The sequence below is a fragment of the Mus caroli genome, chromosome 5 (assembly GCF_900094665.2).
Source record: "Mus caroli chromosome 5, CAROLI_EIJ_v1.1, whole genome shotgun sequence".
Taxonomy (NCBI): Eukaryota; Metazoa; Chordata; class Mammalia; order Rodentia; family Muridae; genus Mus; species Mus caroli.
Window position 1 is genome coordinate 113,935,114 of NC_034574.1, and position 16,164 is coordinate 113,951,277.

Consider the following 16,164-nt stretch of genomic DNA (forward strand, 5'->3'; position numbering starts at 1 on the left):
TAACTTGTGCTGTTCTTCTGCAACTGCAAGACGAATTTCTGTTCCCTGATCAAACAGAAATACACAGTGAGAAAACTGTGCCTTCTTCTTATTAAAAATGCACTCTGTCCTGCTAACTGAGAGTCACCACAGCTCTGCCAATGGGGAGTTCCCTCATTAAAGGGTTTGGTCTTTATAAACTCCCTGCTCACCTAGGTCAGGGTTGTCTCTTTAGACTTGTAGTCACACCAGTGCATGCCCCTGTCTGACTCTGTGTGGTTCAATAAAAACTTCAGATTCGTCAAGAACCGCTCCTGATCTTCTCTGGGGAGAGAACAGACCAACTACAACTTGTGGGGGCTCCCACAGAATCTATTCTGTCCATGAGAAAGAGGCTCTAATTCAACCCTGCAAGCCTTCTGGGGTGTTTTCCATAGGTTTTGGACCCCATAGACTCATGTGTTTGATTGCTTGGCCCACAGGGAGAGACACTATTAGGAGGTGTGTCCTTGTCAGGATGGGTGTGGCCTTGTTGGAGGAAGTTGTCACTGTGCAGGTGAGGCTTTGAGGGCTCCTAGTGCAGAAGAGACAGTTTCCTCCTAGCTGTCTTCAGATGAAGATACAGAACTCTCACCTTCTTCTCCAGCACCAGGTCTGCCTGGACACTGCAATGCATCTCACCATGATGATAATGGACTGAAACTCTGAAACTGTAAGCCAGCCCCACATAAATGTTTACTTTTATAAGAGTTAACTTTGGTCATAGTGTCTCTTCACAGCAATGAGAACCCTAAGTAAGACACCTTCTATACTGTCTGGTATTCTGAGTGTACTTTTTTGGGTATCTTTTGGGTAACTGAATACAGTCTCAAGCTCAGGGTATCAGGGGACACCCTGTTGACATTTGGGTAAGGTGACTCCTGACCCCAGGACACCCATGGTTGTCAGTGTGCTGTGTTGGGTGAGTGAGCCTAGTGGCTGCTGTTGCTTCTCTGTTTATTACTGTCTGTGTTTGTTCCAGTCAGCTGAGTCCCCATCTAGACTCCCAGGAAATGGTAATCGTCTTGTCTTGTGTTTGTCTGTGTGGACAAGTTTTGTTGCAGATATGGGAATGGGATTGAGTACAGCTACTTCCTCACTAACTAGTCCTGTTACAGCTACCTCCTCATAACTAGTCATGTTTCCCAGCTACCTCCTAACTAGTCCAGTCTCCCAGCTACGTCCCCACTAACTAGTCCTGTCTCCAAGCTCACTGCAGGCCCTTGCCCAGTCTCTGTGCCTCTCAGTGGCTCCATGAAATCAGGTGTTTAAGTCCTGCTATATCTCAGATCTTTGAGTGTCCTTTGATCTCTGTTTGCTCTGGTCACTCCCTGCAGTCCTTGAGTCCATTTTGCAGGTACTCAGCTATGCTGTCTTTTGGGCATGAATAACACTGAAGCATCATTTTATGCTGTTCATCGTTATTATAAAGCTGGCTCTGGAGTTGGATGGATTATGACCCTCCTCTCCCAACCTAAGCAGCCTGTTTAGTCTCCTCAAATCTCTGTCTCAGATCAAACGGTCATCTGACTCTAAGCCAGAAAGAGAGAGCAAAACAAAACAGACCAGGAAAAGACACTATGGGCTTTAAGATAGCTCAAAAGGGGGTTGTTCCCAAGAGAAATTACTGTTGCTTGGGAGCACAGAAGGAAGTAAGAATTCCTGTCTCAAGTTTATGTGCAAGAAGAGACCTGGAAGGATCCCGGGCTACCTGACATCAAAAGTTGTATCAGTTTGGTTCTGCTCTGTCCACCACTGAGGACTTGGTGCTGGGATCCACATGGAGAATGTCATAAGTGCAGCTACTTGACCATGAATACTCAGACACACAGAGAGAGAGACACACACAGAAAGACACACACATATACATACACAGATGCACACACATGCACCCTCCTACACACACATGCACAGACACACACAGAGAGACACACCTACATATATAGAAACACACAGATCCTCATTCACACACATGCACATACAGATACACACACACACACACACACACACACACAAACACCTGTACTTCAATAGCCCTGTTCCTCAGAGTTCACACACCCTCATGGCTCTCTGTGATTTATTATCGGGCATCAGACATTGGACAGAACCTCCCAACAGGTGGACAGGTGGGAGTCAAGCTTGAGTTCCTGCCTCCCCTTCTGAATTCTGAATCTCTCGTCTCCCAGAGGACACTGTTGGTGGATAAGGCAGATAAAGCAGGCCGAGAAGAAGGCTGTCTGTGATAGGACAGGATGCAGGGGTGAGAAGGCAGGGGTCAGAAGCCTGGAGTCTGATCGCAGGTTGGACCCTCACTGACTGGGGCCTTGGGCAACTTCCTGTCCTTTCTGGGTCAAGGGCCTGCAGCAGAGCAGGACATGCCCCTGACTCTGGAGCCTCCTGGGCAGATACTGCTGGGCTCACAGGAAAACACATGCCCAGTTCTTGTCCACTTGAGGATGGAGGGGAGGCAGGGCACAGCAGGTGTACGCTGCAGTCATGCCAGCGCTAAGGCAGGAAGATTACCATATACAGGCCAGTCTGAGCTATACACAAGAAGCCCTCCAAAATATGAAAAGAAACAAGAAGAAAAACAAAAAAATAGATAGAAATTACAAAATGGGTGGTTCTCCTGGCATAGCACATCAACCTCTGTCTTTAATAGAAAACACCATCGTGTCAGGAGCCCACATACTTACTGGGATGGGAATGCAAATGAGCTCTGAAAGTAAGTTCTGTGACAGGCCACCTGGGCCCCTTGGTCAGGTTGCTGAGAAGGTGACCAGTAGGCCAAACAAGGGTCAGGCCCTTGAGGATATATAGAGCTCTTCCCTGAAGCCATGCCTCCCACCTGTCGCCTCTCATCCACTGACAGATTTGTCAAATGAGAGTGGGCATAGCCAGACATAGGGGACAGCCCTAAAGGCCACTGCAGCCTGACCCAGCCCTTCTCCCTCCCCAGTCACCACCCCACACCCATCAAACTCCCATCCTGCCATGGGGTATGGTTCCAGCATCACTACAGCCATGCTAAGCGTCATCTGGAGGGCACACATGGCATCACTGGGTCCCTAGCATCAGGCAGGCCCTGCCCCAGGAGAGAAAAGGTCCAAGTGCAGGTCCCTCTGTGCCTCTGTGTCTGTGACAGAGCCCAGCTGAGTCCCATTGGCCACATGACAAGGAGACAGGGAAGACAGGCTGCTCCATGGACCTGACAGTGGCTTCAGACTCCATGGGATCCCAGACTTGTCAATCACTATCTGAGTGTCCCCGAGCCAGTGGCCTCAGGTCTCCAAGTCTGTGTGTGTGTTTGTATGACTGGGTGTGGGCAACCTGTGTGTGTGTGTTTGTGTGTATGAGCGTGTGGGTGGAACAACCTGTATGTGTGCGGGCTGACCTGTGTGTATCTGTCTCTCTCTATGTGTGAGTGTGTGTGTGTGCACTCATGTCCCTGCGTGTAACAGCAGAGATGAAGGTCAGGGGATAACTTTGGGGATTTGATTCTCTCCTTCTACCATAGGAGGTCCTGGGATCAAACCCAGGTCATCTGTGTTGGCAGCAAGTACCTTTACCCACTGAGCCATCCTGTGAGCCCATGAAATCTGTGAATAGCACTAAGATGGCTGTGGAAGAAGGAGAGCCGATGGCCTCCACAGGAGTGTGGCAACCACATGTGTGAGGGAAGATTCTAAAGGTAGATGAAGAGAAGCAGGGGAGGGCATGGAGCGGAGATGATGGTGACATGTTCTCACCAGCACCTCCCAGGAGCACACTGGGGAACTTTCCCTGTACTTAAAGCATGGGTAATGCAGCCAGGCGGCAGCCTCTCCTGCTAGTCACCACCAGCCCTCTGAGCATGAACCAGCAATGTTTCCTGTTGGGTCAGCGGGGGTTCAAGATCACAGGCCTGTAGAGCAACATGAAGAGAAGGAATTGAACAACCATCAAGTGCCTCAGGTACCCCTGCACAGGGAGAGAGGAGGAGCCCAGAAATGCATCCCTATCCAAAGTTTAGCCAGAGTCCCTGCCCCATGGCATACAGCAAGACTGGAGGGATCCTTGGGCATGACCCAGAGGGTCTGGGTTCTAATCCTCTACCCTTTAGTAGCTGTGTGTTCTGGGGCAAGTCCCTCAGGGTCTCTGATCTGTGAGATAGGGAGAGCTGGACCAGCAAGTCTCATGGGAAAACTGATCAAACACAGGATCAGGACATGTCACTCCCTAGGGTGACATAGCACTCTATTGTTTACAGGTAATTGGTCCACCGCAGGTCTTTGGTGTGTCACAGCCCTTATGATGCTGTCACTGTTGGAAAATCTCAGTCCCCACTCCATGTCCTCCCCTTTCTTTGCTGTTTGGTGTGGACAATGTTAGATCCTTGGTCTCCTCGTCACAGACAAGATAACCTACCCTCCCCCCCCCCAGCTCCCAGGGCATTAGGACCTCATGTCAGTCAGGTGACAGCGCCCAGTGCAGGATCTGCTGGGCTGACACAGAGCTCCCACCTCTCCCTTTCCACACAAGTACAGCCTGACACTCCATGGGGAACAGAGCCATGTGGGGACAGACTACCTGATTCTTGTGAGCTGTCTGTGCAGGTAGTTGGAGACCTCCTGGTGTTCAAAGTCATGATACTTTGTCCAATAGATTCGAAGCTGCTGGTACTTAATGACCAGTTCTAAGACGGTCCAGAAGCCCTGGGCTGTGTTGAAATCAGCCATTCCATTCCATTCCTCTTTCAGCCCAGCCATAGACTGTGAGCAGCTCCAGGGCATACTGTGGAGGCAGCGGCTTCCCCAGGTTCTCCTTACACTGAAAAGAGAAAGGCAATGAGAAACACGGGGCTCTCAGCTCTGGTGTAGGGGGACACTTCTCACAGGCTCAATTCAGCTGCCACCTGATGTTGCCATTACATGCCCAGTTATTTAGATTCAGTTTATGGCCCCTTCCTGTGCTATAGGCAAGAGCTGAGTTGTTGCTCCACAAAGACAGCATTCACTAGTAGGCCCAGGAGGAATCAAGACACCATGAGTGACAGCCAGGAGTGAGGGTGGGGGCGGGACATAAGGAGTGCCCACTGTGGAAGTTTTCTCATGGTCTCTGAAGTAACTGGGAAGGGGGCAGGGAGGTGGCTCGGGGGTAAAGCACCTTCCTCCCTGTGCAGGGGTGAGAACTGGAGGTCAGATCCTCAGCATCTACATGAGTGTCAGGCTCTTGAGGAAGCTGACTCCTAATCCTATGTTAAAGGGCTGTAGATGGGGCTTGCAGGGGCTGCAGGACTGTCCAGAACTGCTGATCCAGCACACTGTGTGTCATGTGTGAGACTCTGACTGATTATACAAGATGGGGCGAGACTGCGGACCTGCCTGGAATGTTAATGGACACACATGCCCACACACATACACAACATGCATTTCCATGAATAGCTATAAACACACACATAAGAACACTCAGCATATAACAAGAAATCATACATTTTAAAGACATAGCTTGATGAGTCAAGAAAATCAAAATATAAAAGGTGCCATGAAGGGTTTGCCAAAGATGGAAGAAAAATCCAAAGACTCAAATGAAGCAGCAGCCATGGAACAGTGAATCAGACACGGCTGAAGAGAGAGTTAGCAGATTGGAAAGTGGACTAGAAAAAATCACCTAGAACAGGCAAAGAAAATCCTCCCTCCTCTCAGATCCCCCACCCCACTCCTTGCCCCTCCTACACATCATCTCCCCCCAACTCCACTCACCCCTACTTCTCTCTCATCCCCTCCTCTCTCATTCCCTTCCACCCACTTTTTCTTTTATGTTGTTTTTCCTCACTGCTTTTGCCAATTTTTATTCTGTCAACCTGACACAGGGAGAGTCATCTGGAGAAGATGGACCCACAACTGAGAAAATGCCTCCACCAGACTGGCCTGGGATCAAGCCTGTGGGGCATTTTCTTAATTAGTATGGGAGGGCCCAGTCCGTTGTGGGCATTGCCTGTCCTGGGCAGGTGGTCCTGAGTTGTTTGTAAAAATCAGACTGATCGCCCAAGGGTCTCAGGCAGCTAGCAGAGTTCCTCCATGGCCTCTGCTCCAGTTTCCTGCCTCTGCTTCCCTCAGAGATGGAGTGTGATGCAGGAACGTGAGTCAGACAATCCCTTTCCACCCAATTTACTTTGCAGCAGCATCTTTACCACAGCAGTCAGAGCAAACTAGGACAGAAACTGGTCCTAGGGAAGAGGGGCGCGGCTGTGGCTGACCCGCCATGGTGCTCCTTGGAAGGATTGAGAAAGGATTATGGAACTTTGGGTTGGAAAGCTGTGGAGAGCTGAGAGCCCACCAGGCTGTTTGTGGGAACTTGGAAGACAGGAGTGCTGAGAGACAGGCAGGTATCAGAGGCTGGAGTGAGGTTTCAGAGAAAAGCAAGGACCCCGACTGGGCTGTTTGTGTGCTGTGTTTACATTAAGAATCAGTAATTTCTCATCAGCTGGGGCTGAGATCTAGCTTTGATCAAGAAAAAGCATGCACCATGGGGGCCAAGTCTTTTGGAAAGAGTTTCCTTATGGTCAGCAAACAGTAGCTGTGATCCAGGGGTCCCAAAGCTGCATCTAGAGCTTGCAGGTCACACCTGGAACTACAGAGAGGTCTCCCAGATGGTAAGACTTTAGTCCCATGAAGTCTGCTGGTTTGGAGGGGTCAAGGGAAGCAGCTGAGGCCCGGCACTGAGAGAGACCAGAAGAAGCCATTGGTGAAAGTACAGCTTCAATATCAGTGGAGACCCCAAGATACTGGACTTGCCCTGAGCAGGAGATGACTGCTAGGAACAGAGCAATGTGAGAACAGAGATGGCCTGAGCCTGAGACCTGCTGTGTGTGCTGTGGATGGCAGAGCCCAAAAAGCTCAGAGAACTGTGAGTCCCAGATATCAGATACTGAGCCTTTTGCTCTGTTGGAATTTGGTTGAGTTTTGATCTGATTGTGACGGTGACCTGGTTTTTCCCTCTTACAGTAAGAAAATATTTAACTTGTGTTTTTAATAGTATATGAACCCACTGTTGAGAGACTAGTCTTTTTATGTGTCGTAGTTTCTTTAGGTTTGGTTTTTAATTTGGGGACTTTAAAGCTGCATTGTGTTTTATGATGTGATAGCGACATGAGATCTTAGGGACAAGCAAGAAAGGAAAGGTTATGGTTCAATCGTGGTTTGTTTGTGTGCCATGTTGAAAAGGGGTTAGTTTTTGTAAGCTAGCTTCCCCTGGAAGGAGTCAATCTTGATCAGTAAAATGCCTCCATCTGACTGGCTTCGGGTAGATTATGGGCATTCTAATTACTGATTGATGTGGGTGGGACCAGACCACTGTGGTCGGAGACATGAATGAAATGTGGCTTGTGCTATGTAGAAATGGCCGCTGAGTGAGTCATGGACAACAAACGAGAAGAATCCCTCCATGGCCTCTGCTTCAGTTATTCCTCTGACTTCCCTCCATCATGGATTGTGACTGGAATCTGTAACCAACCAAGACCTTCCCTTCCCAAGCAACATGGGAAGGAACTTGGTCACATGATAAAGCTATGGCCTCACCAGAAACCAAACTAAAATATATATTACCTCTGCCCTGTGTCTATACTCTGTCCAGATGAAGCCCACAGTGGCTGGGCCAGATGCCTTACCAGTTGGTACCAGTACTTGACCAGGCAGATGAGACTCTTCAGCTTGGTTGGGCGCTGCTTCAAGACATTCTGCTGTAGTTCTGTGAAGCAGGTAGAGAACTCCCCTTCATGTCTCATGTTGACAGAGTCTCTGCCCTGTTTTGTGTATGAATGGCGAGTGTTTTTGAGGAGGTATTCGCATATGTTCAGAGACAGGAGAGGACCTAGGGTGTCTTCCCTTATAGTTTGTCATCTTGTTTCTTTGTGGCAGGATCTCTCTGTAAACATGGCGCTTGGCTGCCATCCGGCAGGTCTTACAGATTCTCCTGTCTCTTTCCCCTCATAGTGTCAGGGATACAGGTCAATGTATGGACCTTCCTAAATTTAGGTGGTTGTTGAGGATTTGAACTCAGGTTCTCATGCTTGAGCAGCAATCACCCTTATCCACTGAGCTGTCTCCCCAGCCACTGTGAGTTTTTGGTGCATGATTTTCTATAGTGTGTTGTCAGGAGCCATAATAGGACAAGCTAATAAATAGCAGGTGGTCTTCTTGAAATGGTCTGCTTCGGATTACAATATAATCTGCAACAGATTTGCTCTTTGTGGGCAAAGCCACAAAAGAAATCATTTTAGGAAAGATTCCTGCTGTTAATATGCTTTGCCTGTTATTATTAAACATATATAACAATCACTAGGTATTATTTCCCCCCCTCCCTTTTGGGCAGATCTCTGCATATCTATGAAGGTGTACTGCATTGGAGTGATGCTATATAGACAAATAGATGACTTATTAAGTCTTAATGATGATCCTATAAGGTTCCTAAAAATTGTATCAGTGATTATTAAGCTCTTTTATAGTGGGGCTGCTATTAGGTCCTTTTCTGATAGTCAAAACTGCAATGAGAACTCTGCCAGTCTCCCAAGTGTCACCAGTCAATTGCTCTTAGTGAGCAGATTTTCTCCTACTCAAGCACATCCCAAGAGGTTGTAAAACAAGTAACCAAAGGTCATAAAAAGGAAACTAACAATTTATTATAGGTGCTAGGACAGAAGATAAAATATTGACTGGGTTTTTCTATACAAAACTTCACTAATAACTTAGTTATGGTTTTAAACCTTCAGTGAACCTGTGGAGCTGTGACAGGTGGTGGATGTTTAGCCAGATAATTACTTCTAATGGATATGCATGTAGACATTCACTGTTGTAAACTTCTATTTCAATTTATGATTTGATTATTTTGTGTGTGAACCTGTGATGAACTTTTTAACATGTGATCATGTATTCTGAAAGATGTTTTAGGTGCTGAGGACAAAGAGAAGAGTCAGAACTGTGGCAAGAAGACTTGAGCTTTGAGAGGGAACTGAGCTAAGGAGAAGTTTTTAGACAGACACTTTTTAGACAGAACTGAACCCAAGAAGAACTTAGAAGTAAAGCCATAGCATTGAGAGTAAGAGCATTGTTGTGACTTCAGAGCAGGAGTGGAAAGCAAGATTAGGAGAATGCAGAGTGGAATAACTTTAAAACTACAGGTAACAACAACAAAAAAAAAACAAAAACAAAACAAACAAACAAAAAAAAACCCTAAGAGAGCAATGTGCAGAATGCAAAGGGAAAAAGAAGATGCTGCAGAGAGCAGAAGGAGCAGGCAGGCTTCTCCTTACCATGGGACAGAACAGGTCCTTTCTAAATAACAAGGCAGCCTTAGTTAAAAGGTAGAAGCTTTTCCTTTCTCTATGCAACAAAGATTGGAGCTCATTTTTCATCCAGAATGAGTGAGTTCTTTCTGCATCAGTGCTTGGTCTTTTGCTCCATATGCATATGTGAGTATGAATGTGTGTGTATGTATGTAATTGTGGGAATGCAATTACATATGCAAGCTGGGCATATCTGGTTTGAATAGAAATGTATAAATACACATGCGTGAATGTGTATATAAACTTATATGAGTTTATGCATATTTGCTTATGTAAAAGTTTTTTCTTCTGTGAGTGTTATTCTCTTCTACTTGTTCAATAGAAGTTTACTACTCCAAACTTCCCCCTAGCCAACAAGCAGGAGGCATCAGGACAAAAGGGAAAAGGCTCCAGCAATTAATCCTTTACTTAATCTCCTGATGTTTTAGGATGAGGTGATAAATTCCAGAGACTGCAGTTCCTGGCCTCAGAGGAACGCAGAAGGTGGGTCAGCTACAGTAGCATAGTAACTTAGACTTAGATAAGTAAACCTTTTATTATTGTACAGCAACCCTAAATATCTCTTAAGACAAAGTCTATCCCTCTGCAGACTCTCCTCCCCCTCCACTGCCTCAAGAAGAATCGACAAGAAAGAAGACCTCCCCACTGGGGCTCCCCCCCCCCCGCCCGGCAGTGTGTAACTCAATATCATGTGGTTTTGCTTGTTCAAGTTCTGACAGGAACAAGATGGGAAGTGTTCATGTGTGTATGTTCGTGTGTGTGTGTGTGTGTGTGTATCTGTCTGTCCTGTGCACTTGTAGAGTGAATGGGCAGCAGGCTCTGGAATAGATGTGTATATGTGTGGGTAGATGTGTATGCACGTTTGAGCAGTCCAGACAGGCAGCGGGCTGTGCCTTAAGTGTGTGCACATGTGTGCCATGCAGCAGGCCACACCATCACACTGTGATGCTGGCACAGGGCAAAGTCACTCAGTGACCAGGGAGGTCTCTCTCTCATGGGCTTATTTTTAGTTTCAGGGTCTAGATTACAACACAGCTCATCGGCTACATCATCTTGTGTAGGGTTGTGGCTATGTTGCCCACACTGCCATTCCCAAGGCAGTCCTTCTGGGGTGGAGCCCCTCACAGCTGGAAAGCTGCTGAGGCTGAGGAAGTCCATGACCCAGACAGGATTCTGTGAGAGCCCCCTCCCAGCTCATTTATGGGTCATCCCCTCTGAGCCCCCTCCACTGAGCAGGGTTCTAAGCCTCTTGCAGCTTCCCACAGCATGCTGCCCTGGTCCTACTCCCAGGCTGGCCCTCTCAGTCCCTGCTGCCTGAGACTCTGGACTGTTTCCATGGCTCTCTTAAGCCTAGGGCTTGTCTCTAAGTTGATAGCAGCAGTTCACACAGTGGCCAACAGGGGGTGCTGTGTCCCCCAGATGTAGAGATTCAAGTATTTCCCCCAACTTTCCTAAGTCCACACAATGCTTTCCAGGTGTTGGTGGTTATCTTGGGTAGAGTTGGGCAATTTGTAATTTTGGAGAGAAACTTTGTGTCAGGCCTGGTATAAGATTGTTGCAGGATATTTGATCACACGGTGAACCCAGAGATTGAGTTGTTTACCGGAAAAACAAAAAAACAAAAAGCCTGGTTTGAGTTGTGGTGTGGCTCAGCCTTTGCACACACCCTTAATCCAGGAGCTTTCTGCTTGAATATTGTAAACAGGATTAAATAAAGTCAATCATAGATCAAGAGGCAGAGCAAGCAACCAGCTGACCAGAAGGGAACATGGGATTATTAAGAAGAAACCATAGAGAGTAAGAGGGAGTCAGGAGGAGGGATAGAGAGACCACAGGAAGTAGAGGGGAGGGACATTCAGTTTGAAAGAGGTTTTTGAGATGGCATGAGAAGGGGATGCATTCTGGAACACTGGCTGAGGAGAACGGAAAGCTGGGTGCTTTCTCTGCCTCCCTGAGCTAGCAAGCTTTCACCACAGCATCTGACTTGCAAGTCTTCATTGGTAAAATTAAATAATTGGGATTTTTGTCAAAAGAAAAGATGAGATCTTTAAAGTGTAATGTTATAACATGTATGTGCATGTGGGTGGTTGGGACGGTGGTGGCTGCATTTGCAGTTTTACGGAGGGGGACAGAGCTCCTCTGAGAAGTTCTGCATCCTACACAAACCCTCCTGCAGACACCCCAGGTCTCTGAACAGCTCTGAGGTTCCCGTTCTTTGGAGAAGATTCATGAGTTGTTATCTTCAGTGACGTCTACTCTGCTTCATGTTTAGAAAGACAAAACCCACAGCTAGCTGTGAGTAGGACTGGTATGCTGAGGGAGCATCTAGTGTGGCTTCCTCCCCTAAGTGAGCCAGCAGGCTGCCTGATGTCTTCTGGGATGGATTCTCTCTCCCCACTATCAAATTTCTAAAATCCTTTCTCCACAGTGCAGCTTTAGAGAAATACTCTCTTTGATTGAATTTCTCAAATAATAATGGTTTTCAGTTTAGGGATGGAAGGTGTGGGCTGGGGAGATGGCTCAGTCAGTAACGTGCTTGGCTCGCAAGCATGAGGACCCAGTCGGAATCCCAGAACTCAGAGGAAAGGCCGGTGTTGGTGGGGTAGGATTGTAATCTCAGAACTGAGGAGAGGGACATGCAAGGGTCCCTGGGGCTCTTCCCAGCCAGTCAGGCTCAAGTGTGACTTCTGAACCAGGGAGAGACAAGGTCTCAAAAAAGATGGATGACTCTTGAGATGTGTTAGCCATGGTTCAGGATCACACCCCCACACAAGAGAACACCTACGAAACACACACTTGAGCCTGACTGGCTGGGCAGAGCCCCAGGGACCCTCGAGTCTTGCCCTTTTGAGTTTTTCACTTCGTTGTTGTGGTGGTCTTACTTTGCAGCCAAGGCTTGACTTGAACTCATGATTCCTCCAAGTTGGTCCCGTTAGTGCTGGTGTTACAGGGTGGCCTCTGTGTCTAGCTATCCCAGTCTTTCTTCCTGGCTTAATAATGTCTTCCTTAATACATGTTAACTTATACCTGAGGCAAAATGTCACCACGAGGGCTCAGGCAGCTGAGATAGATGGTGCTATGCCAAACTGTGTGTGTGCTTCTGTAAATATACAGATAAAGACCCATAAGGGGGTGAGGAGTTTGTTCCTTAGAAAATCAACACTGTGGGGCTGGAGACTCAGCACTAAGAGCACTGGAGACACTGCCCGCACACAATACACAGATTTATGCTCAGGAACACACGCATAGGTTAGCAAAAAGATAAAAATAATACAAGGTGTGCTGGTGCACACCTTTCATCCCAGCCCTCAAGAGGCGGAAGCTTGTGGATCTTTGTGATTGGAGGCCAACCTGATCTATAGAGCAACTCTTAGGCTAGCCAGGAGTGCATAGTCAGACATTGTCTCAAGTGGAGAGGGCTAGAGAGATGGCTCACTGTTTAAGAGCTCTGTGGGTGTGCTCCCAGGGAAATCCTATTCGATTTCCAGAGCCAACATGGCAGCTCCCAAACACACACACACACACACACACACACACACACTCATGTGAGCTGGTCTATGTACATATGCACACAAATAAACACATACACAAACAGGTGTACACTCACACATGCACACCTGTACATTAACCAGGATGTACTGCGATGAGGAAATGAAAGTCTGGCCTTCTGCAGGAGCAAGATTGGCCTTTATGCAGCTCCAGGAAGGAAGCCATTGCTAGTGGAGACTGCTCACCGGGCACAGGAAGCTCCAGGGGATTAGGGTGGAAATGGGACCTTTGGGGGTCTGCAGACCTAGTCCTGCTTCCCCAAGCTGGTGGGTTTTGGTGGGATGCTTACCCCGTTGGCCTCCCTGATCCTCACTGCACACTGACATCAGCACCATGTCTCCTCCTGCAGGGAGTCACTCAGACTGCCTGGGGCTTCTAGGTCATTAACCCTTCACATGCAGGAAACAGGGAAGAAAAACAGCATTGTGGGTGACCCTAGCAGTCCAGCAGGCAGAGGCTGATGCAGGAGGATGGATAATGCAGACTGGTTCATCCTGGGCTACACCACAGCTGGATTCACTCCAGAGTGTGAGGGGGAAAAAAACCTAAAACAGATGAAGAAATGAATGGAAAAAAAAGGATCCTGCCCAATGCTGTGGCTGAGAACACACTCTGGGCAGTAACACAGTTCTTTCCTTAAAGAAACAGGAGCGGGAAGTTCTGCTGACCAAGGTTGTGTCATTCCAGGTCAGAGGTGAGCCCTCAGCACAAAGTGTCAGCTGCTTTAAATTCCTTTTGGTCAGCCAGGTGTAGTGTCAGAGGCCTTTGATCCCAGCACTCTGGGGTCAGAGGAAGTTGGACCTCTGTGGGGTTTTTTTTGTTTGTTTGTTTTGTTTTTTGGCTAGCCTGGTCTACAGAGTGAGTTCCATGATAGTCAGAGCTCAGTGGTGAGATCCTGTCTTGAAAAATAAACAACAAATTGTTGTTGGTTTTTGTGAGCCACCAAATAGCTCTGGGAAGTGAGCCCAGGTCCTCTGCAAGAGCATCCAGTGCCTGGCCCTCCTCTGCGCCATCTCCCCAGACCCCAGGTACAATCTTCTTGGCCTCATTGGGAGGCATGGTGGATCCTGAGGGAACTGGGATGCTGAAGGCCCCTCCCACAAGTGCCAGGATGGGAGGACGGGAGGCCAGCTGAGGGTCCTGAGCAGATCTGGGGGAGGACCAAGCTAATCATGCTTTAGATATTCTATAACATTTATTTCCTGTGTGTGAGCATGTGAGGTCAGAGGACAGCTTGTAGGAGTCGGCTCTCTCTCCTTCCACCACGGGGGTCCTGGGACCAAACTCAGGCCACCAGGCTTGGTGACAAANACCTGTGCCCTCTGAGCTATCTCAGTGACCCTTTTTGCTGTTGGTTTGGGAGACAGTCTCGTAGGTCAGCTAGCCTTCAACTTGCAGCAATCCCCCTGCCTCCGTGCCCTGAGGGATTATAGTGTGTCCCTATGCCCAGCTCATCTCTACTTTTCCACGCCGCCCTCCACCCCTGTGCATCCTAGCGAGTACCACTAAGTCCAGTGAGGTCAATGCCCCTGGCAAGCCTGACTGAGTCTGGGAGTGCCCAGATGATAAGGTGACTCAAGACCCTGAGTTACCCTCTTGGTCACATGGCCAGCAGGTGCTGGAGATACACTGCTTTCTTCATGAGCCCAATGACCCAGCCCCCTCTCTGTCAGCTCTGTCTGCCCTGATTGGGCCCAGACTCAGCTCCGCCTCCAACTCTCACTCAAGGTAAAGTTGACATGGATTGCTGGAGGTTGGAAGTTCTGTGGACTGGAGACACACTCACCCCCTTTTTCCTGGCTTGTGCCTGCCTCTCCTGCTTTCTCCCAGCCTCCTGGAGGATGGGGTGTACCCTCCCCAGCTCAAGAGCATCATCTTGGATGGGCACTGTACACCAGACCCCAAGATTAGGGCAGGCATGTGGGATGGCGTTGCTGAAGCCCGTGCCACGGGTCAGGGGTCTTCATGGATAATGTAACTGCAATGATCTGGGGATGTTCCAAAATCTTAATGTCAGAGACAGAATAAGTACCTGACCAACGTGAGGGAACGATGTCTTTGGGAACAGCGTTTTCTGCCACATTGCCCCATGCAGTCTCTGTCATAACTGAGAGAAAAGAATAATTAGCCTGCTCAGGAGTCCCAGTGTTCATGAAAATGCTCAGCCTGGTAGGCGTGTCCTATGTCGGAATCAGGGATCTGCTGCCCCCTTGGCTGTGTGGCAGTGGCTGCATGGAGCACTGTGCACAGAAGGGTTCTGAAGCCTTTGGCAGGCTCCTCAGTGGGCGCTGTATTGATTAGTGATGCCTGCTGCATAGAGAACACTGTACACAGAAGGGTTCTGAAGCCTTTGGCAGACTCCTCAGCTGGCGCTGTATCTATTAGTGATGTCTGCTGCTAGTACTGGGAAGAGCAGGGGGTGCCTCAGAGGGCTACATGGCTCACATTTACCCCTGTGGTCACCAGGTGGCAAGTAGTTGAACTTCAGTAAGTGGGCTGACATGAAGGCAGCTGACTTTAGTCACTATGGAGGTGGGGATTGGCCAGCAAAGGGGAAATCGTTTCAACTCTGCACAGGGGGCAGCGAGTTAGGAAGGTGAGGGGAGTACAAGCAGTTGGAAAAGAAACTCTCAGGATTCCCGAGTGACTCCAGGAACTAGAGAAACTGTCCTGGAAGAACCTGGCCTTGGGAGGAACTGACCAGCTCAGCGGGAATAAATTGCTCATGTGTCTCAGGGACTCAATTCAGTGGGGTTGAAATCCTCTTGAGGAGCCAAGGATGGTCATTCACACCTGCAACCAAGCCCAGCCTTCTAGAGGTGGAGGTGGGGNGTCTGAGGGATCGGAAATTCAAAGTCAGCCTAGGCTACATATGCAGTTCCAGGCCATCCTGGACTATAGGAGACCCTGTCAAGAGGAACGGGGGCAGGGGGGAGGTGGTTTCTAGATGTATTTATCTGGCTTTCAGGTCACGGAGAATGTGGGATATGGATTCATCAGTGAAGGCTCCTTCTGAGCTGGGAAGTACTGAAACCCAGGGAGGTCATCTGATGCTCTGTGTGATTTTAGTTATCATCACCGTGGTGAGTGTGGGCTGGAAGTCTAAGGCCCAGGTCCCTCCCATTCCTAGCTTCCTTGGGTCTTTATTTCCTCATCTGTTTGATAAATGAATCAACTGCACAATTCCCCATTCAAGTCTAGGTTCTTGTGTGTGTGTGTGTGTACATGTGTACATGATCATACATGTGTGCATGTGTGTAGGTGGTAGTCTAAGG